This window comes from Lacerta agilis, chromosome 17, assembly GCF_009819535.1.
Source record: "Lacerta agilis isolate rLacAgi1 chromosome 17, rLacAgi1.pri, whole genome shotgun sequence".
Classification (NCBI taxonomy): Eukaryota; Metazoa; Chordata; class Lepidosauria; order Squamata; family Lacertidae; genus Lacerta; species Lacerta agilis.
Genome location: NC_046328.1, coordinates 25,143,539 through 25,164,932, shown reverse-complemented (window position 1 = coordinate 25,164,932; position 21,394 = coordinate 25,143,539). Strand labels below are relative to the sequence as shown.

Genomic DNA, 21,394 nt, shown 5'->3' with positions numbered 1-21,394 from the left:
GAAAGCTCATACCAAGAACAAACTTAGTTGGTCTCGAAGGTGCTACTGGAAGGATTTTTTATTTTTTATTTTGTCTTTCCTCCTCCGTGAATTTGTCTAATCCTCTTTTAAAGCCATCTAGGTCGGTGGTCATCGCTGCCTCCTGTGGAAGCGAGTTCCCTATTTTTCTTCTTTTCGCACAATGCACAGAAAATATTTGGGGGGTGGGGTGTTTCCCATATGCAAAACTAAAACTCCAGGTCAACCAACGAAACTGACATGCTTAAGATTCAGGACAGACAAGAGGAAGCACTACTTTGCAGTGCTTAACTGTTCCTGCCTAAACCAACCTAGTTGCTGCGATCAGGAGAGATGGGTAATGAGAGAGGACGGGAGGGAGAAGTCCCTTCCCCGAGTGGTCCACACAAAAACGTTTTCGTTCCTCCAATTATATGTTGGCATTTTATCTTATTGTAGATCGCTTCGGTGCCTTGTTTTATTGTGATTTTGCTTTCGAAAACAATTTGTTGTTTCGACATTGCATTATTTTAAGGTGGCCATCTAACCACTGCTGAACTAGCTCCAGCAAAGCTACTGAATGCCAGTTGTTGGGAGGCAATCATGGCTCCAAGCGGAGTAGGTGGGTGGGTGCCTCTGGACACCCCCACCCCCCTTTTGAAAGCTTCCCACTTCCTAAAACAGGTCACTGGGATATATGGCCCTTTGGCCACATCTAGCAAGGCTCTTCTTACAGATTGCCAGTATCCTTCTGTTAAGGACCATGTAGGTTGATAACAATGCCATTATCTTCTGCCCAAGTCGGAGTCTTCAGTCCAGCTCTCGACAATACGCACTTGCAGCAGGAAGCTAGAAGCTGCCTTTATCCTCCCAAGTTCAATCAAACTCCAGCAGGTTCCACCGACCCAGCCTGCCACATGTCAAAAGAGAAATATGCCTTTGGAGGACTGAGCAACATACCCACAAGGCTCCCACAGTGCATGGGCTGCTCCCTGCCTCTCATTCCAGAGTCACGGGTTAGGGCAAACAGGCGCAGATCTTTTATCTCAGGAGGAGGAGGGCGGTGTTTGCCTTTCCCCTGCCAAAGTCTAACTGCCCCTCAATCACCTACGTTCACGGAAGACGATCTTTACTGTCTGCCTTCCTGTTTAAACGATATCCCCTGCCCATGAATTTTTATTTATTTATGTTAGTAGATTTAAACCCCGCCCTTCCTTCCAAAAGAGCCCAGGAGAAATGGGGTGCAGAGGAGGGAAAGAAGAATAGGACAACAATAGAGACGCCAGGGAAACAGCCCCAAAGGCTGCCCATCCTCAGGCAGATGAGAAGACATTCTCCCACTCCCGAAGGCAGAAGGGGTGAAGTCGCACAGAGCAGCAGAATCACAGAATCGTAGAGTTGCAAGAGACCCCAAGGGTCATCTGTCTAACCCCCTTCAATGCAGGAATCACGGCTAAAGAAGCCCTGACAGAATCAGTAACCCCCACACCGTGCGCCAGGAGAGGACTGTGAGCATGCTCACATAAATAATGACACCCACCCAGCCACAAAGGAGGTTGCCCACTGCTTCTCTGCCTGATCAGGGCATCTGGCTCCATCCAATCAGCTTCTGCCAGCGGCAGACGCATTTCCAGGTGCAACCAGATAATTAAATCTCACACAATCACTTCCAACCCAGAGATTTAACCGAATTACCCAACCCCAGCCAAGGCTTCCCGTTGCATCTCTGCATGACTCACAGCTGTGGGAAAACAACGGCACAGCAGGTACACTTTTGGTTTCTCACTCTTTGGAACTGGGTCCAGCACTTGACCCTCTGAAAACTCTCCTTGCACTTTTCCCCATAAGGGCTTGAAAGTTGGTTGCTAGTGTTAAATGAAACCGAAAGATGCTGAATGCGTGAGTCCAGGGTGTCAATTTCTTCTGTATATGATGCTCACGCACAACACACCAGGGACTTGTCCACAGGGTTCACATTTTTAAAAAGCCTACTCAAGGCCTAAATGGATGAAGCTTGGAAGACCAGCATGTGCATGTCTCATATTTACCTAAAAGTAGCTGGGTGGGGCAGGGACTCCGAAAGTGACTGGAGCAGAGCGGCAATGGGGAGAAGTGGTTTTATTCCTTCACCTGCACCAGTTCCCAGTTCTAAATTCCCATTCTGCCCCCTGCCCCGCAAGCTATTAGAGCAGTAGCAGAAAAGATATGGGTACCAATAACCAGGAAAGGGGAAGTTTTAATTGATAGCATAGAGAAGCACAAGAGCCAGGGGCAGCGGGGGGAGGTGGAGGGGGCAGATCTTTCTATGGGAAGCTGGTGCGCTTGGATCTAGAACAAAGGAGAGTTGGCAGCTGTCAGTCAGGAAGCTTGGAACCTCACAAGTCTTCAAAGAACATCATGGAGGCTCTTGCTCTGCCAGCCAGTTATCCCCAGGGCCGTCTGCGTTCTGCACTCTGTACTGAGAGAAGCAGGATTTTGCAACATGCATAATTTTGCATGCTCTTTCCTTCTGCATGAATACATATGGATGCATGTAATGTGGATGTCCTAACCGCACAAAATCTTTGCCCAAAAACCCTTCTGACATTTCAGTGGGCATAGCCGACTCTGGGGTTGCGGCACTCATCTCGCTTTATTGGCCAAGGGAGCCGGCGTACAGCTTCTGGGTCATGTGACCAGCATGACTAAGCCGCTTCTGGCGAACCAGAGCAGCACATGGAAACACCGTTTACCTTCCCGCCAGAGTGGTACCTATTTATCTATTTGCACTTTGACTTGCTTTCGAACTGCTAGGTGGGCAGGAGCAGGGACCGAGCAACGGGAGCTCACCCCGTCGTGGGGATTCGAACCGCTGACCTTCTGATCAGCAAGCCCTAGGCTCTGTGGTTTAACCCACAGCGCCACCCACATACATACATACATACGTATGTACATACATACGTGCAACTATTAGGACTAGGAATTTGGTGAGTTTCTTTTTCTTTTTCTTTTCTTTTCTTTTTAAATGAAAGCTAAGATTCTTCAGAAACTTAATTCCGCACCCAATACTTTTGGGGTTTTCCTCCTCTAATATTTCATGGAATTGTGTCCTAACACACTCAGGCTTAATCTTGCTGCTCTCAAAAGTGTGGATCAAAGCCACCACAGCCCTCATGGATAGGTCAAGGTTTGATTCCCATTAAGGTGGATGACATGTGCCTGGGCAGAATCGCTCCAGACTTGGGGGGGGGGGAAGAGATCACCTTGAACCATAGGACTCAACCCCGTCCCCATACAGCTGCAACTTGCAATTGGAAGAAGCCACTCCAGACACAAGCTGGCCGCCTCAGTAAGAACTAGGCTTAAGTTTGTCCGTCCCTTTGTCAATTATCACACTGTCCATGAAAAGCCAAATTGGTCTTGCAGCTGTTGGTCTTCTAACTAGGCAAGGGAGGCTTCCTCCCCTCCCCTTTTCACCTCCATTCTCGTGTACCAAAAGAGGAGCAAGGACATGAGGGTCACAGGTCTCTTACACACCCTCAACAAACATGCGAAGTGTCCCAGAACTGCAAAAAACAGGTTACTGCCTTTAATTATGAGGACGAAAAGGATGGGCGAATGGGAGGCTAAATTGTACAGAGCTGTTTTCAAAGGCAGGACTTTGTGTGAATGCTGAGGTGTTGGAGGACGAAGTGGGGGGGGGAAGAGAATGCGGACAGTTAAGAACAGGATTCAACCACCTGAGAGTCCTGGCTTTTCTTTTAAAAAAAAACAACAACACCAAGTTTCTAGTCCTTATAGTTGTGAAATGTATGCTTGAAAGCGTGCGAGCTGATGAAATCTCAAGAAACCGGAGGGGCTGCTAAATGAAACTTCTTCTGAAATGCCAGTGCCCTTGCCCGCTCACCTAGTACCAGCAAAACCAGAATGATGCAAGAGTCGAAGTTATGCAAAGCAATTACGAAAATGGATTGAATTCAGATGATTTTTTATGGGTTACTCACCGCCTCGGCTGAAGGCTCCATCATGCTTCTGAAATTACTAACAGGGACCAGCCTGTGCTTTCTGGATTTCCCAAGCGCTACACACAGCCTCCCACTTTTCCTCTCTCTCTTTCTCTCCTCCACGCCCCATATCTTAGCCCCACCAAGGCAATGTTCTCCTCCATTTCTGAAGCTGAAAGCTGCTAGGTGCCTTTTGCTTTCCATTTGTCCTTCTCGTTCAGGATTACTGAATTCCACCCTTTTCAAAGACAACACTAAACTGGCAAGGAAACAGTTTTTCTCCAAAGCAGCATCCGCAAAAGATCTTGGACAGGAATCCTGGAAGGACCAGGCTTTTGCAGCACATTCCGAGCTACGTTTCCTTTAGGAACATATGAATTAACTCCATGTCTCACGTGCGCCAACCTCGTGAGCACAAACGCTGCCGCCGCCCTTGCAGAGCAGGGATGTCCAAAGGAACTCATCTCCCCCCCCCCCCGGAAAAAAGAGGTTTTTGGTTGGGTTTGTTTGCTTTTTTAAAGTCACCTACAGCTCTCTCCCGGAGCCGAGAAGGCACCCCACTACAAAATCCACAGCTGGGCAACACACCCCTCTATTAAAATCAGCCAAACTGTTACAAAACAATGTGCAAACTTTTGAGTTGTCCAGATGAGGTTTAAACTTTGAGATCTGCATTTGAACTCGGTCTGAAGATGGAGATTGCAGATTGATTAAGCCTTCTGCTAGGTGCTTGCAGAGATCAGGTTACACACCTAGGATTATGGGAGGAAGAAGCAATGGCAAATCCCCGTGTTTTGCTTTGTTTCGAAAACGCAAAGCCAGGCTATTACCTAGATTTGCCTCACACCTTATGTGAAATGCCCAGGTTCCTGGTTAGGCAGAAGTAGATAAAGAGAGCAGCATAGCAGCCTTTACATTAGGAAAGCCAGAGATTAATTTTGGGTGGTGCACTAGCTAAGAGAGTCGACCAAAGCAATCCTCAAAATGCAAAGCTTCAAGAGCCATCCTCCCTCTGGTTGTCGATTTGGCAATTTTGTTTATTACACCCTGAACAGCTAAAATTTGGTACTGGGAAGACCACGTTCCAAAACGTACACTAGCAACCTGAAATAATTGCAAGCACCCCGTGTTTTATTTAGAAAGACTCCAGTGGAAAAGACCTTCTTTATTCGGACCCTAAACTAATGTTAACCTTCATAGGCGTTTCTGTCCCTCTCTCTCTCTTCTCCCGTTGCTTAATTGTGGCCTCAACAAACCCTTGCAGCAAAGGGACACATGGTGAAAGGCAAATTAACACACTGTGCCTTGAAGACCAGGCCAAGAAACACCTCTGGAACAAACTGGAAGAAGGAATGCAACACAGGCCTTACCAGCCAGGAAGGTGCAAGGTGGACAAGGCAGGGAAGCTGGAAAACACAAGACTCCCTTTCAAGAGCTATGGGGAAGAAAATGCCAGTGAGGGGGAAAGGAAATGTTGGGGGGGACGGGACTCAGCCTGGGCTGTCTTCAGGTTGCTTTAAGCCTCCTTGTCCCGTCCTATCCATCTCTTAAATCCGCTGTCTTTCAATGGGCACCTCAAGGTCCTGCTTCTCGCTGAGGTGGTAAACTTCTGTCAGGGCTATACAGCTACGGGCAGTGGTTTATGTGACTGAATATGTGCCCATGCCAACAAATAAAGCCCAGTGATCAGGGCGCATTCAGTCAACTGAGCCCTCACCTGCAGACTAGTAATAATAAAGGCACAGGTTGCCTACCTGGGGACTACTAGGCCTCAGAATAGGGCAAGAGTGGGGAAGACTGGGCCCTCCTGATGCAGCTGGGACTCCCAACGAGGATGGCCAATGTTCAGGAGTGATGGGAGTTAGATGCCAGCAATATCGGGAGGGCCCCCACTGGCTGCCCACCCCAACACAGCGTTATGTCAGGAGTTTTTGAACTTGAAGTTCTCTCCTTCCCTTACCAAGCGAGCGAGTTCCCCCCCCCCCGCAACAGCCCCCGAAGTCCTCAGGCCAAAGCCCTAGTTGACTGACATGGCGCCAACCATGAATCTTGCCACTTCAAAAGAGACAACACACACACACACAAAACTTTGACCGGCCTGCTAGCCTGGCCAAGACACCCCCTTGGCCTTGCTTTGTGTATGGGTCACTTTTCCTCCCTTCCTCCACCCCAACTTGGTTCACTTGGACGTTTGGCCTCTCCTTGAACACACTATGAAAAGTGGGGTGGGGGGGGGGAGAAAGTATCTCCACTCCCAACCCATCAAAGGCCCTTTTCAGAGCTATCCATTCCAGCGGAGACTTAAGGGGGGAACCCGGCAACTTTTGTGCTAGGAAAACTTTTGGGACGCCTGCCACGCAGGACAAAAAAAGGGGGTGGTGTGGTAGTTAATGTTCAGTGTCAACTAAATTCAAATAAACTTTTTGTGGCTGTCATGGGAGCTCTGAGCGAGCTGCCATGGGGCCAGGAATGCTCCAGAAAGTGTCGGGGGGGGGGGGTTACTGCTGCACCAGGCCAGAGTTTGCTTGCTGCAGAGGTGCCACGCCCAAAGGAAACCCATGATCCAGCAACCACGGTGGCTGCTCAAGCAAGGGTGGTGGAGGAGGAAGAAGCAACAGAACCAGTATGCTCCGGCCTGCCCTACCTGCCAGTGCAGAGGCCAACACCCTTTTCACCTAACCAAATCTCGGCCTTGCCCAGAGATACAGAGCAGAACTGAGAGCAAAGCTGGGTGTCACTGTGGACCCATATGTGGCTCTGGGGAGCCAGCCAGGAGGGAAACAGCAGTCCTGGATGAGAAGAGGTGGAGGAACTCCCTGAAAAGAGTGGACTCTATAACAAGACGGAGCTCGGTACTCGCCCCTACAATCTGCTAGGGGGAACCACGTCTGCTATGGGACCCTACAAGGATGTGGGGTGCACAGAACAAAGGTGGGGGGGGGCTTATTGCCACTGTGGATTCCTATAGGGTGGGGCACAGAGCTGCTCAACCCCATAGCCAAGGGGGCAGAGCCTCAGAAACGCACATTTCTATAAATCTCCCCAACGGACCACTAAAAATTAAACCCACCAGTGCTATGGAACAAGCACTCCCCTCAGCTATGTAAACTCCCACAGAATTGTTTGCAGCCCCCTAGATCAGAAACCCCACATAGTTCCATTAAAATTTCTGGGTTCCTAAAGAGGAGTCACTTCCTTGGCTGCAGAGGAAAGAGAAACTTTCATAACTCTACCCCACACAGAAGAAAACACTCCATGTCTACAAGTCTGCCCCATGGATTTGCAGAGATTCCTTTAATACCTTACCATTAGCTGTGCAAAGGCCCCTGGCTCCCCAGAATGCCCCACACAGATAGAGAAGAGAGTCTTCCTTACTGAAAACCCCTTATGAGTCCTCCCCAATCTCACTCTGCTCCACACCTACACAGCTCCTGCTCACAAGCCACTGCAAAGTGCTTTTCCTCAGACCCAGAGAGCTCCCAGATTCCATCAGCCTCATCCCACAGAAAATCCTCCCCACAGCCAGTTTCTGTAGAACTTCACTACTACTCCTTCAAGGTGCCTCCTTCAGCCCCAAAGAAGACCCCCCTAACTCCCCAAGAATTACTTTGCATGCAACATGTTGTGTCATTTGGCTCTTTTGCCCCTCTCTCCTGCTTCAGAGATCCCTTCCTGGACTCATCCCCCCCCCCATCCCAAGTTTTGGAGCGAGGCTCAGCCCCTCCCTCCCTCTGCCAGCTAAAAAGCCTGCTTCGCATTAGTCAGTCTTTCCAACCACCGCATTCCAGAGGCAGCTGGAGGGGGGCCAAGTGGGGGGGGGGAGCGGCAGGGAGGAGCTTCCCCACCTACTAGAGGGCCAGCCCCGGACCGAGCCAGGCGAGGCGGCCGCGGGGACGGACGGACGGCCGCTCCCTCTCCGGCGAAACGACGCGCAAAAGTTCGAGTCCAGGAGGAGTCGCCGCGCCTGTTGCAGGCTGGATCCGAAGCGACATCCAGCGCAAAACGCAAAGCCCACCCCCCTTTTTTTTTGCACTTGAATTCGTAAGTGCAGCACATTCTCCATTCTACAGAACGGCAGACTTTTCTCGACAAGCAATGCGAAAGGGAGCCACTCCGAATTAAGCCGAGAGAAAAAATACTCTCGGGAGGGAAGTGGAATTTCGAAGCCCATCCAGCCCTAGAAACAAACACACCCTTGGGACGGGATGGGGGGCGGCAGAGATGAGCTTTGCAAAAGACTCTGCAGACCTTGCTCCCCATAATCCGAAAGAACGCAAAAAAGGCGTCATTCCGTCAAAATTCAAAAAGTCCGAAAAGGTTGGGAGGGGATCTCGTAACACACACACACACACACACACACACACACACCGTTGTTTGCAACCGCCCGATCTCCTGAGGGTTGCACGCCTTCCGATCTGCAAACTGGATGCCACAAAAAGAAGTCACTCCGGAGTAAGCCAACGCCTTAACGGGCATGCGCACCAGCGTCTCGTGCACCAACCCAGGGGGCACATCCGAGCCACCCTCCATCAGACTCTCCTCCGGGCAAAACCCTCCTTCCAAAAGCACCACCCCCTCGCATCGCCCCTCAAGCCCCCCCCCCAGTCAACTAGCCCAACTAACGTCGTGTAAACAAACCGATGATTTTTTTCACACACACACACCGCCTATCCACACGCGGATAGCCTCCCAGTTGTGGATCCAGCCCCGATCCTACACCAGGTCTTGCTACCCCCACTTCTCAATGGGCACCCCTCCCCTCAAAGTACGATGGGGCGGGGTCACACCCAGCGGAAAGCCCTGGACGTTTTCGAAGTGAGAGGGAATGAGTGGGTGGCGGATCTTCAGAGTCATTTCTATAACTTCGGTTTCCAATAAATACGAATCGGCAGATCCCGGAATCTCCCCCTCGCTTTGTCACCTCTCCGCACCCGAAACCGATCCGGTTTCCACGCGCACCAAAACTTTCAAACTTTTCCATCAACTTCTCTGCAAAAAAAGGCTGCAGAAGCTCCGCCACCCTCTCGCCTCGTGTACCAAGGGCGTTGCCCAGAGGTGCCAAGGCTGGACGGGGGGGGGGGGGGGGGTAAGCAAACAGAAAGGGGAACCCTTTTCGACAAGGCACAGCTTTTAAAACATACAAACTTTTTTTGGAGGGGGAGACTGAGGGAGATTAACTTGTGCTCCTCAAAAATAGGTCCAGGTTTATTTTCAAGTATGCTGAAGGATATTATTATTATTATTATTATTATTATTATTATTATTATTATTATTATTATTATTTACGGGGGGATTAAGTAGAGTCCCGTCAGCACTGGTGAGGCTGTGGCCGTGCTTTGGGGCTACCAGACCCACCCCAGCCTTCCCGGCCCAAGCTGGCCACCTTCCCCCACTGCCCGTCCGCCCGGGTGGTACCTGCGGGTCCGTGGCCTTCAGCTGCCCGGCACGGCCATGCCCGGCTTCGGTCCCGTTCGCTGCTTCTGCCCAGACCCCGATCCTGTCCTGGATTCCTGGAGGCGGTAGCTGAGCCCCGGCGAGCAGGCTCTCTCGCGTGGTATCCCTGCCGCAGGAGTGCACCGAGTGGGCAGCACCCAGTCTAGGGCTGGGCTCTTGTAACTCTCAGCCCGGGATGGGTGTGACTCTCTCTCTCCGCTCGCTCGCTCCCCTTCCCGGAGCTCGGGAGGGAGGGACCAAGCCAGGCTCAGAGGAGAGAGGCAGAGGCAGAGGCAGAGAAGCAAGCTCTGCCCCCCACCCCACTCACTCTCAGAAGAGGAGCCTGTTGGATGAGGCCAGTGGCCCACCTAGTCCAGCATTCTGTTCTCACAGTGGCCAACCGGATGCCTGGGGGAAACCAAGCAGGATCCGAGCGCAGGAGCCCCAGTTGTTGCCAGCAACTGGTATGCAGCTGTGGAGGCAGAGCGTAGCCTATCATAGCTAGGCTCTTCTCCGCCTATTCCATAAATTTGTCTCTGACCACCTGGCCATATTGAGGTTGCCTCTTCCTAAATTCTGTAAAGAGTCCTTCTGTAAAGGTAAAGGACCCCTGACAGTTAAGTCCAGTCGTGGACGACTCTGGGGTTGCGGCACTCATCTTGCTTTACTGGCCGAGGGAGCCGACGTTTGTCCGCAGACAGTTTTTCCGGGTCAAGTGGCCAGCATGACTAAGCCGCTTCTGGCGAAACCAGAGCAGCAAACGGAAAGGCCGTTTACCTTCCCGCCGGAGCAGTACCTATTTATCTACTTGCACTTTGGGGGGTTTCTTTTGAACTGCTAGGTTGGCAGGAGCTGGGACCGAGCAACGGGAGCTCACCCTGTCGCGGGGAAGTCAAACCGCCAAGCGGCACTCATCTCGCTTTACTGGCCGAGGGAGCCAGTGTACAGCTTCCAGGTCATGTGGCTAGCATGACAAAGCCGCCTCTGGCGAACCAGAGCAGTGCACGGAAACGCCGTTTACCTTCCCGCCGGAGAGGTACCTATTTATCTACTTGCACTTTTGACGTGCTTTCGAACTGCTAGGTGGGCAGGAGCAGGGACCGAGCAACAGGAGCTCACCCTGTTGCGGGGACTCGAACTGCCAACCTTCTGATCAGCTAGCCCTAGGCTCTGTGGTTTAACCCACAGCGCCACCCGCGTCATATATATATATATATATATATATATATATATTACTGTAAGGAGCCAACGCCACACCTTTTCCTCCATCCAGATGAGCCTTTCAAAAGAATGGGGTCATACAGCAATGCTTTTCACACTGGGGTGGGTGTGAAATCCTAGGATCCCTCAGCAGCAGATGTGGGAGTATTCTCAGTGGGAATATACCGTAAGTAAAGGGGTGCAAGCTTCACTGGAGACATCTAGCTTAGCACTACAACAGCAGTGGGTTTAGGTACATTCCAGACCAGGCTGGCACCAGACGTGGTGAGCAGCTTTGCAGTCCAAGCCCCAAACCCAGCAGGGGGGGAGGCACTGCAAACCCTCAGCACCCCATAAGAACATAAGAGCCTGCTAGATCAGGCCAATGGCCCATCTAGTCCAGCATCCTGTTCCCTAGGACATCAGTTCCCAGACACCCCTCCGTAGACATCTTGAACATTACTGTGGGTGCTTATTATTAATTAATACACTGCCTTTTCCCCTGACAGTGACTCAATGCGGCTTACAGATAAAAATAATAACAGCTTAAAACAGGGGTGAAATCATAAAAAAATTAAACATTGATAGAGTTAAAACTATATCTATCATTCAATTAAAAACAAAGAAAATTACAATAAAAACAGCAGAGCACCAGCCCTTTCATTGAAAGTAGTCAGTTCCGAAAAGCCAGTTGGAACCAGAAAGTTTTCACCTGCCGGTGGAAGGACAACAAGGAGGGAGCCAGTCCAGCTTCTCTTGGGAAGTCTGGGAGCAGCCCCCAAGAAGGCCCTTCCCACAGCCCTACCAAGCTTGTCTGCAAGGGTGGCGAGACCAAGAGCAGGGGGGGCACCCCAAGATCTCAAAAGCAGGGCATGTTTGTACTAGGGAATACAGTCTTTCAGATAACTTGGACCCAATCTTTACCACTTGATTATTTGGTCCAGGGCCGTCTTAGGGAGATCAGCCGCCGTGGCGCGGCAATCCCTCCGGCGCCCCTGGTGTGCCGCCTCTCCGCCGCCTCCCTCCCGTGCTTGCCGCCCCTCGGGGGGGTGGGCGAGCGGGGAGTGAGGGGCGTGGCGGTGGAATGGCGCAGGACTGCCTCTGTGTGTCCTTCCAGTGCTCCCGGGACTGGAGGTGAGGGCGGCCGGCTCGCAGCCCGCCCGGGACTGGCATGGGCGGCAGTGGCTGCAGCGCGCGAGCACCCAGCCAACAGCCCGCCCGTGGGGGCGGGGGCGGGTTGGGGAGGGGGCGCCCGGTATGCCGGCGGGCTCGCGGGGCGCCCCTGGGGGGCCGGCGCCCTGGCACACTGCGCCACTAGCACCTATGGATGAGACGGCCCTTATTTGGTCTGCCTTTTGTAGCAACTACCGGTACAATGTGCTGTGCTAGATGCTGCGTGTTTTTACTGCTTCTTCTACTGCTTATATATTTTATACCAATGAATTCAAATGGTAATGCAATAAAATGCAATGTAATAAGTAAGAGAGAAGCAATTGAAAATCACTGTATTTCATGTGAAGGATGTGCCAACTCCCATCTTCAACCACAAATCTGCAGAAATGCCGTAGACCACCTGAATTAAGCTCACAGACCGCTGGTGGTCCATGGACCACAGTGTGGGAGCCCCCTGCTCTTAAGTGACTAACCAGATGCTTCTTGGGAGGAGCGCACAAGCAACAGCACTCTCCCTACCTGTGATGTTTCCCAGTATCTGGTATGCAGAAAGGCACACTGCCTTCCACAATGGGAGCCACAATGGGAGCATAGCCATTGTGGCAAGCAAGTATGGTATAACTGGAAGCTCACAGGTCCAATAAGCAACAACTTTGGAATTCTACCATTAGGTAAGCAAGCAAAACTACTATAACAAAAATTTTATATTTCCGATTTAGGCAAATACCTAGGTAAAATACAAACGAGACATTCAGACAGACTGAAACATATTAAACAACAGTGGAAAGAAGGTCAAAACGGGGCTGACTAATAAACCACAACATTTTCAGGAACACACACACACACACACACACACACAAAACAACCCTTTAAAAAATGCCCCAGACCAGCCCAATGAGAAGACTGTCTGTGTGTGTGTGATATGGAATGGAGGGTGCTGAAAGAGAGGGCCATCCTGACTGGCTGGCTGGAACCAGGAAAAAGGAGCACTCAGCACTTCAACATTTTGGAGCAGTTGTTCCACTTGAGAAGCTGTAAACATTCCTCATGCATTGGCCAATTAACTGGTGGAACTCACTGCTGGAAGATTTGTGATGACTACTAGTTTAAACATTTTTTTTTGGGGGGGGGACACAGAATGAAGCCAGGAAGTTAGTATGAAAAGAAACTTACTGCAGAGTTGAAGTGACCCTCCACAGCTGCCCCATCTCCTATGGAAAGGGTCCACTACTCACCTGGATGAGAGAAGGCCCTGCCACTGCTGTAGAGAGGAGATTAGAGGCCAAAACTAAATAGTCAGAAATGTAGATCTTGAGGGAGATGGGGGGGGGGTGGCTGGGCCACAAACTTCCTGTCGGTTGCCCGTGTATGACGGAAACTCACCACCTCCTGTGGCCCAGAGCAACAAGCCCTCCTTCCCCCCAACACCTGCTCTGTTTACAGGCTATAAATACACCATATAGAGTGCAGCTTGTTTATATGTTATAGATACCATGAAAACCTCTCCAATTAAACACTGGACTCCTCACAGCTGTCAATCAGGGGCACATCATCCACCCACCCTTGTTCAGAAGAGCTGCTTCCTATGCACAGTAACCTCCTGCCCAGTTCAACTTTCATGACTGATGGAGACTAATTGAAAAGTCTATCTGCAAATCCGTCCGTCCAACACTTTAAACACACACACACACACACACACACGATCGCATCTTGTGGCAATGAGTCCCACAAGGTTATTTCTCACAGCAAGTTAAAACATATTTTGACCAGTGCTGTCAACAAAGGACTTTACTGGACAACACAGACACTTACACCCCTAGGACAGGGTGGGCAAACTGCTGCCCTCAGCCTACTTTCATTGGGGTAGCCTGGGGGAAAGGGGGAGAGGGAAAGAAGCATAGATCAGAGTTGGAAAGGACCCTGAGGATCATCTAGTCTGACCCCCTTGAAATGCAGGAATACGCAGCTTATGGGGATCAAACCTGTGACTTTGATTTTATCAGCGCCACGCTATAGCCAGCTGAGCTATTTGAAGAGAGGGAAAGAAGAGGTAGCAGAGAGAGAGAAGAGGGGGTAGCAGGGGAAAAAAGAGAGAGAAGGGGTGGCAGAGAGAGAGAGGAAGAGAAAAAAGGAGTGGGGGGCGGAGAGGGAAACTGAAAACTCTTGCCTCTAGCAGCCCCATCTACTGCTGGCTTGGCCCTCATCCACAGCTGACTCCAACCCTGCCCGCCACCAGTGTGCTGCCCACCTGACATATTTTATGAGTGGGTGGGTGGGAGGTCCTAGAATTATGGGAGGAGAAGAAACCCCTCTCTGTCTCTTGTCCTCCATGCACCCAGTAATCACTTTTCTCTTCCCAAGCTGCCTGGGAAGCATCACTGACAGAGTCTCTAATTACAGCCGGGACCTTCCTCTGTAGTCATAACAGAAAGGCGGATTAAAGTCCAGGTTTATGCTGAGTGGGAACGCTGAGCAGACATCACCTCACACAAAGCGCAAGGCAGGCAGACTATGGCCCGAGGAGGGAGAAAATAGCTGTCGAGGAGATAATGTTAATCATTATGTTTGCGGAAGGGATTCCTTCTCACAAGTTACACAGAGGCAAACTGAAGCCACATGCAGCGCTGAGAATTCGGAGAAACTGATTTGCAAGGAGCAGTGGAAGTAGCTGGAGGCCGAAAGGTCCGCCCCAAGTGCTTAATTAACTTGTGGAACTCCCTGCCACAAGATGTGCTGCTTATGGCCTCCGACTGAAAAAGAACCAGACGCCATCTGCACTATGCATTTAACACAGTATCGTACACAACCGTGGCTTACCCCCCAAGACTGCTGGGAACTGTAGATTGTTAAAGGTGCTGAGAATTGTGATATGTATACCGAGGGTGGGGCCTCAGACAAATTCGTGGAGGAGGGGAGAGGCCTGTTAGTCACCACGGTAGCTAAAAGGAGCTTCTGTGTAGGGTGTGGCCTTGCGTACCTCAGCAACAGGTGAGATATACATAACATACGTACACAAATTTAAAAAAAAATCCAGACATGCGTAACGTCTGCATGTGCTAATATATGCACATTTTGAAATATTTACTAGGATTGGACAGCCCTATGTGCAAAGGGAGTATATTTACCTCTGAATAGGAGATGCTGGAGGGACAAATATCGAAGGTGTGATAGGGCCTTTGTGCCTCATTTGTGAGCTTCCTAGAAACATCTGGTTAGCTACTGATGAATTGCAGCCAACTCCTGGGGGCCAAAACAGCCCCCCATAAAATATTTGAGGGCAATGGCCTGCCCAAAGTTGATGGGTGTTGCCATTCAAATGGTGTGTGTGTACCATGTCTTGTGATTGATTAGGCAGGGCAGGGCTTACCTGCTCCCCCCCCCCCCAGTATTTTATTCAAGTTGGCACCCTTCTACTGATGATCCTCAGGATCGATGGACCCACAAGCCACGAGAGTTGGGAGTGGAAGCAGCAGCCCTCCCTTGCTATGATCCCCCCAGCAAGTGCCATGACTAGACTATGGAGCTGGTGATAATTCAGAACAAATGGTGGACCTTGCTTCCCCCCTTCTATCTAACCTTGCAGCTGCAGGGGAGTTGCAGTATAACCAAAGTTCCCAATTTGGGGGGTGGGTTTTGCTCTCTACAGCTCCACTCCTTTTTTTCAACGTCATGGGGATGCAAGCAGACAGCTCCCCTGACCCCACATGCCCCCCCCCCCGGTTTTACCAGTATGGTACAGTGGTTAGAGCAGGCTTCCTCAACCTCGGCCCTCCAGATGATTTGAGACTACAATTCCCATCATCCCTGACCACTGGTCCTGCTAGCTAGGAATCATGGGAGTTGTAGGCCAAAAACATCTGGAGGGCAGAGGTTGAGGAAGCCTGGATTAGAGGGTCAGACTACTAGGACCTGGGAGAGACCAGGGTTCAAATCCCCATACGGCCATCATGAAGCTCACTAGGTGACCTTAGAAGCCAGCGGCTGCCTCCCAGCCCAACCTACTTCACAGGGTTGTTGTGGGGGTTAAATTAAGAGGGGGGAGAACCATGTATGTCCCATACTGAGATCCTTGGAGGGGAAAAAGGCAAGATATAAATGCAACCAATAAGATGAATGCCTCCTTGCCCAGGCTTCCTTGCAAATAGTCCTGCTGCCAGCACGTGATTGTGCAGCACAATTAATTACTGTTTGCAAAACACTTCAGGATTCCAGAAGAGAGGCGCCAGAAAGTGGAACTTGTTCTTCTAATTATTACCTGGCTCGCAGGTAGGCTTAATTAGCAAGCATCACCGGCACAGCCCCTTGAAGTCTGTGAGGTGGCTGAGAAGGCTCAATGTGTGAAGAAATAATTTAAGATTAGAGTAAAAGAAAGGAGAGGAATCTTTAAAACCAGAGTTCCATGGAGGCATGATTGGAGGAAGAGCATTGAAATGGGTGTCCCCCCCCACCCGCAATTTTGGAACTAAGCCAGATGGCCCAGCTACAGCCTGTATTGCACACGCAACTGAGAAGAACTCCGTGCAAGGGCAGAGGAACCATGATCAGGAAACTGATTTTAAAGGCTGGGCCTTTAGTCCCTCTTGCCCAAAACTCCTGCTCTGACTAGCAGTGGCTTCGCGGGATCTTGGACAGAGAAATGTTTTTCCATCACCTCCCTACTGCCTGATCGTTCTAACTAAAATTTGTTGAAGACATGAAATATTAGCAACGTGTTTTATTCATTTTTAGCTGCTGCTGTTGATTTCAATGGCCGTCTGAATATTTTAATATACTCGTGTTTAACTATTTTTAAACTGAGAATATTAATGCTTTATTAGTGGTTTTCTTACAATCGAGCGGTATATAAGTCTGGTTAAACAAAATAACAGTAAATTCGGGGGAATGAACCTGCGACTTTCTGTATGAAAGGCAGGTGCTTCTACCTACCAGCTGAGCTATAATTTTTTTCCATGGAACATAGGAAACTGTCCCATACCAAGTCAGACTATTTTGTTCCTCCAGTGCTGCATTGTCAGCTCTGACTGGCAGAAGCTCTCCAGGGTCTGCGACAGGGTGGGTAGGCTGTTGCTGCTGCCGCCCTTGACACCTGCCACCTGAAGCAGCTGCCTCATGGTAGGTCTGGCTGTACCTTATACCAGGTCAGGCACTTTGCCTAACCAGCTCTGTAATGCCTACTCGGACTGGCAGCAGTTCTCCAAGGTATTTCCCACTATCCTTTTCACCCAAATCGATGGGGATTAAATCTACATTCTTCTGCATTATTACCTGCACTATTGAAGACAGGAGTGCCTGGCGTGCTCTGGTCCATGGGGTCACAAAGAGTCGGACACAACAAAACGACTAAACAACACCTGCACTATTATCACCTGCGTTATCACCACTGAGCTCCAATCTCACCTCCTTCCCTGCGCTAAATACCAGTGCATGTAAAAAGTGCATGCACTTGAGGGCTGCCTGAAACCTGCATGATTGTATTTTTTTTTTTTAAAGAAAATTTATTGGTATTTCCACACAAATCAGACATATCAAAGACAACTACAAACAAACTACAAAATACAAAAACAAACAAAAAATAAACGAAAATAACAAATACATACCTAACAACCCACAGGAACACAGCATCACACCATTCTATTAATCAAAATCTTGCTTCAAATTATTCTCAGGGGGACTTCCCCCGTTCCCCCCCTCCGCGTTCAATTCTAATTTACTTTAGTGACTTTGTAACTAATTTCCCAAATCATCTTTAACTTATTTATAACACATTCAACACCCTATTCCCAATCTTAACTTCTAGTATTTTTTGTCTCTTAACTTGGTAAAGCTATTGCTCTTATTAATTCTAATTCCTACCTTAAAATATCGTCCAAACTATATCATAAAAAAGAAAATCTAAAAAGTTCCTTCCTCTCTCAATCACTCATTTCCCTCTGAGGTCAGGTGCCATGGTTAGCCGTCCTAATAATACTTATAAATTCTCTTACCCCACCCCCCTCCTTGCCATCTTCCTACCTCCCATCACAAACTCCCACCAGTCTTCCCACCAGCATTTTCTCAGTCCCAATCCCAATCTTCCTCCCCCCAGAGTATCACATTCCCCTTGATACAAAAAAAACCAAACTTTACAGTCAAACCTCTTTGCTGAGCACTTGTCAACTATCTTTACAATGTTACCAAATGTCATTCGTCCAGTCTTCAAATCCTTTTTCCGATCTCCAGATTTAAAGTCCTGCATTTCTGGGCTCCCACCCCAGAAAGCCGTTATAATGTCATTACCACCAACCTCCGATCTCTCACATCGAGGCTTCTCTTCTTTTGATGCATGTATTTTCTCTTCTTCAAGTATATTCTCTGGAGACCCATCCTCTCTAGTTACAAGTAAATCTTTAAAGTTTCCCATTGTTACTTTGATTTCCTCAGCCAAGTTTTTAACAATATTTTGAAGTCCAATAAATGTTCCAGTGATATTCTGTTGCAAAAGTTCTAGTTGCTGTGAAATTCTTTCTTCCATTGCCGGATCTGGGATGACCGTGGGAACCAAATGTAGATTAGCAGAGGGTGAACAGGAAATAACAAAGTTTCAGTACTTTTCCATCTTCCTTCGCAATTCAGCCGCCATTTTCCCCTTCCCCAGAGGGTAATTTTTCTAAGACTTTACTCCTTGTCCATCGGAAGAGAACAAACTCCAACTTCACCCTCCAAAGGAAGGTTATTCAGCACTCAAAATGGTCAGAATTAGAATCAACCAGAAAACTTCAAATCAGTTCAAAGTAGCAATAGCATACTCTGGTGTCACTTTCTATCTTCCGCGATGGAGAGGGACGGACTTCCTCTTTTACATCCCTCTCCGCAAGCCAATTCTTTGTTCTTTTTAATCCAAATTAGATCCAACTTAATTACTTACGGATCTCTTCTTTTAAAGCCAATTACGGAAGCACGGATCGCTCAGAGCCGGCGGCGGCTGCCGCTAGTTTCTCCGGTTGGGGAACTGCTTCCTCAGCCCGGCGCCGACACCAGTTCACTCGCTCCCCCCTTTTACAAGGGAGGCTCGAGAACCGGACGGCACCAAACGGGCCAGCTGGAAGACCCTGCCACGGGACGCTCTTCCCGTGGTTTCGGAGCCCCGCTAAGCGGTTGCGGAGCTCCTACCCCCGGAGAAAACCGGAGCCGCCTCAGACCCGAGACGACTCCCAACCGCCGGCCATGGCGATCGCGCCGGAAGTCGAAACCTGCATGATTGTAAAGCAGGCAATCCCAAACTCGGCCCTCCAGATGTTCGGGGACTACAATTCCCATCATCCCTGACCACTGGTTCTGTTAGCTACGGATGATGGGAATTGTAGTCCCAAAACATCTGGAGGGCCGAGTTTGGGATTGCCTGTTGTAAAGTGTAAGGCGCTTTGGGTTTATTTGGTAAGTAAAAGTGGGATAAGTTATTAAAATAAGTAAACAAATCTGGTGATGACTTCTACCTATAGGCCATTGCAGATCATGCACCACAGATAAACCTCTGAAAACCAGTCGCTGGGAACTGCAGGAGAGAGTGCTCTTGCGCTCAAGTCCTGCTTGTGGGTTTGCCCACAGGCATTCATTAGTTGGAGCACAATGTAAACAATGATTCTTATGCCCGTTTCTTTGTTCCACCTTCACAGCTGGTGGAACAATCTCACCAAAAAATCACGGATGTTTGGGCACTGCAAAATTTGCTTTGTAAATACCTTGGGAAGCAAATTACAGTTGCAATTTGCTATTTCCCCAACCTACCCAAAGGGCTGCTTCCCTCTTATATCAACCTAACCAGTCATTAAGACTGCTGGATGCGGCCTCCAAGCCATGTTGCTAATCAGCAAGCAGAGGAAGGACCTTTTCAGTAGTAGTGTCCTTTCTGTGGAACCAACCTTGCTTCTGAACTAAGACTACATTAATGCAATTTGCTTCCTAAAAACATGTTTGCTCTAGAAGGCATTGGAAACTGCCTTACAGTGAGTCAGACCATTGGTCAACCCAGCTCAGTATTGCCTACACTGACTAGCAGGTGCTCTTCAGGGTCTCAGCCAGGCATCTTTGCCCAATCCTACCTGGAGATGCCATTGGGGAGTAAAAAAATAACAATTATTGAAGTAAATCAAACAAATCAATACAGTAAAAATAATAGAAGTACAAAAAAAGCAGTGCACTAGGTATATCTGGGAGAGACTTAACATTAGGTTGGTAAAGTACTTAAGACCAAAAGGAAAACAAAATTTCACACAATGAAATTTGTATGTATTTATTGTATAATAGATAAAAATCCCCAAAAATTATGTGCTTCTTGACAGGGATCAAACCTGGGACCTTCTGCATGCAAAGCAGATGCTCTACCATTGAGTCACAACCAGACCCAAGAGACATTTGCTGCCTGTTAACACCAGCAGGTTTCTTTTAACCAACAGCCAAGCGCCCTTCACTTAGAGGCTGATGTTTTATTCTAAATTTTACCTGGGTTAACAGCTGTCAGGATGGCCGAGCGGTCTAAGGCGCTGCGTTCAGGTCGCAGTCTCCCCTGGAGGCGTGGGTTCGAATCCCACTTCTGACAACAGAATTTTACTCAGGTTGTGCCCTGCCTTATTATTATGAAGGAAATGCAGTTCAGAAATATTGTAAGAAATAGCATTGCTTCAATTATTTTGAGATTATAAAAAAAATCTATCCCTTGCAAATTAATCTTGAAGACAGCCATAAAGAGGCATTTCAAACTTTGCTCCTCTTCAGAAACCTCTTTCCCTCCTTCCAAAATTGTGCCTTAAGGGCACGAGGCCTTGTGGCTATTCTTCCAGTAGGTAGGCCTCTGAAGTAACAATAGCCTACTGCCAGAGGGACATTTCAACCATCTGCGGCTGCCCAGGGCCAAGTCATGCCGAGTGATAGCCAAAGTCTCCGTGGCCAACGTGCCCACAGTCATTGCCACAAGGCAATGATGGAGACGGGGATTCCCTTGTTGCCCGCTGTGGGCCTCGTGATGTCATTTGCCCGAGTCCCTTGGCAACCCAGCCCAGCCATTGCAATATTTGCCTTTATTATGCATCAGTCTCCGTGGCAACCGTGTGCTGCTGGCAGGAGGAGGAAGAGGAGGAGGAGGAGGGGATCCCCATTTGCCTTGGAGCAATAAAACCAAAAAGATGCAGTTTCTATCCCTCAGGGAGAGTCCCCTGACCCAGGCCTCCTTTCTTGCAGGCCAACATTTCTCAGGGGCTCTCCCCCCCTACAGCGAGTCTCCTTCACCGCCTTCTCCTTGGTGAATCTGAGAGGGCGCGCCACATTCCCACTCGCAATTTTGCGGCAGGCGAGAGGAGGAGTTTGATAAGAAGCAGACTGAGTCACTCAGGGAGGGGACTCATTTCTAAGCCGCAGCTGAGCCTCCTCTTCTCTTGCTTCTCTTGGCCCGCCCACCACTCCGAGGATGTGTTTATATCAGGAGGGTGGGCTTAAGTGGGCATGAGGCGTTTTCTGTCCCCCACACCCCAGTCTTCATTCTCAGCTATACTGAGACACCAACTTCCCCTTTTGACTCAACCAACCCAGCTCCCCGGCAAGGAACCACAAACCCACAACTCAGCCCCATTTCCACA

At 49.4% G+C, this 21,394-nt stretch overlaps 1 protein-coding gene and 1 non-coding gene across 2 annotated transcripts in view; one reads left to right on the top strand and one right to left on the bottom strand.

Moving 5' to 3' along the window:
* AHNAK (AHNAK nucleoprotein) overlaps positions 1–9,602 on the bottom strand; it is a 55,628-nt gene extending 46,026 nt beyond the window's left edge. The window contains exon 1 of the mRNA XM_033174864.1: positions 9,396–9,602. The gene's annotated coding sequence lies outside the window, so the exon portion shown is untranslated. The remainder of the gene's footprint in view (positions 1–9,395) is intronic.
* Positions 9,603–20,278: 10,676 nt separating this feature from the next.
* On the top strand, positions 20,279–20,361 carry TRNAL-CAG. Its single transcript has one exon. It is a non-coding gene; the product is annotated as a tRNA-Leu (tRNA).
* Positions 20,362–21,394: the final 1,033 nt, after the last annotated feature.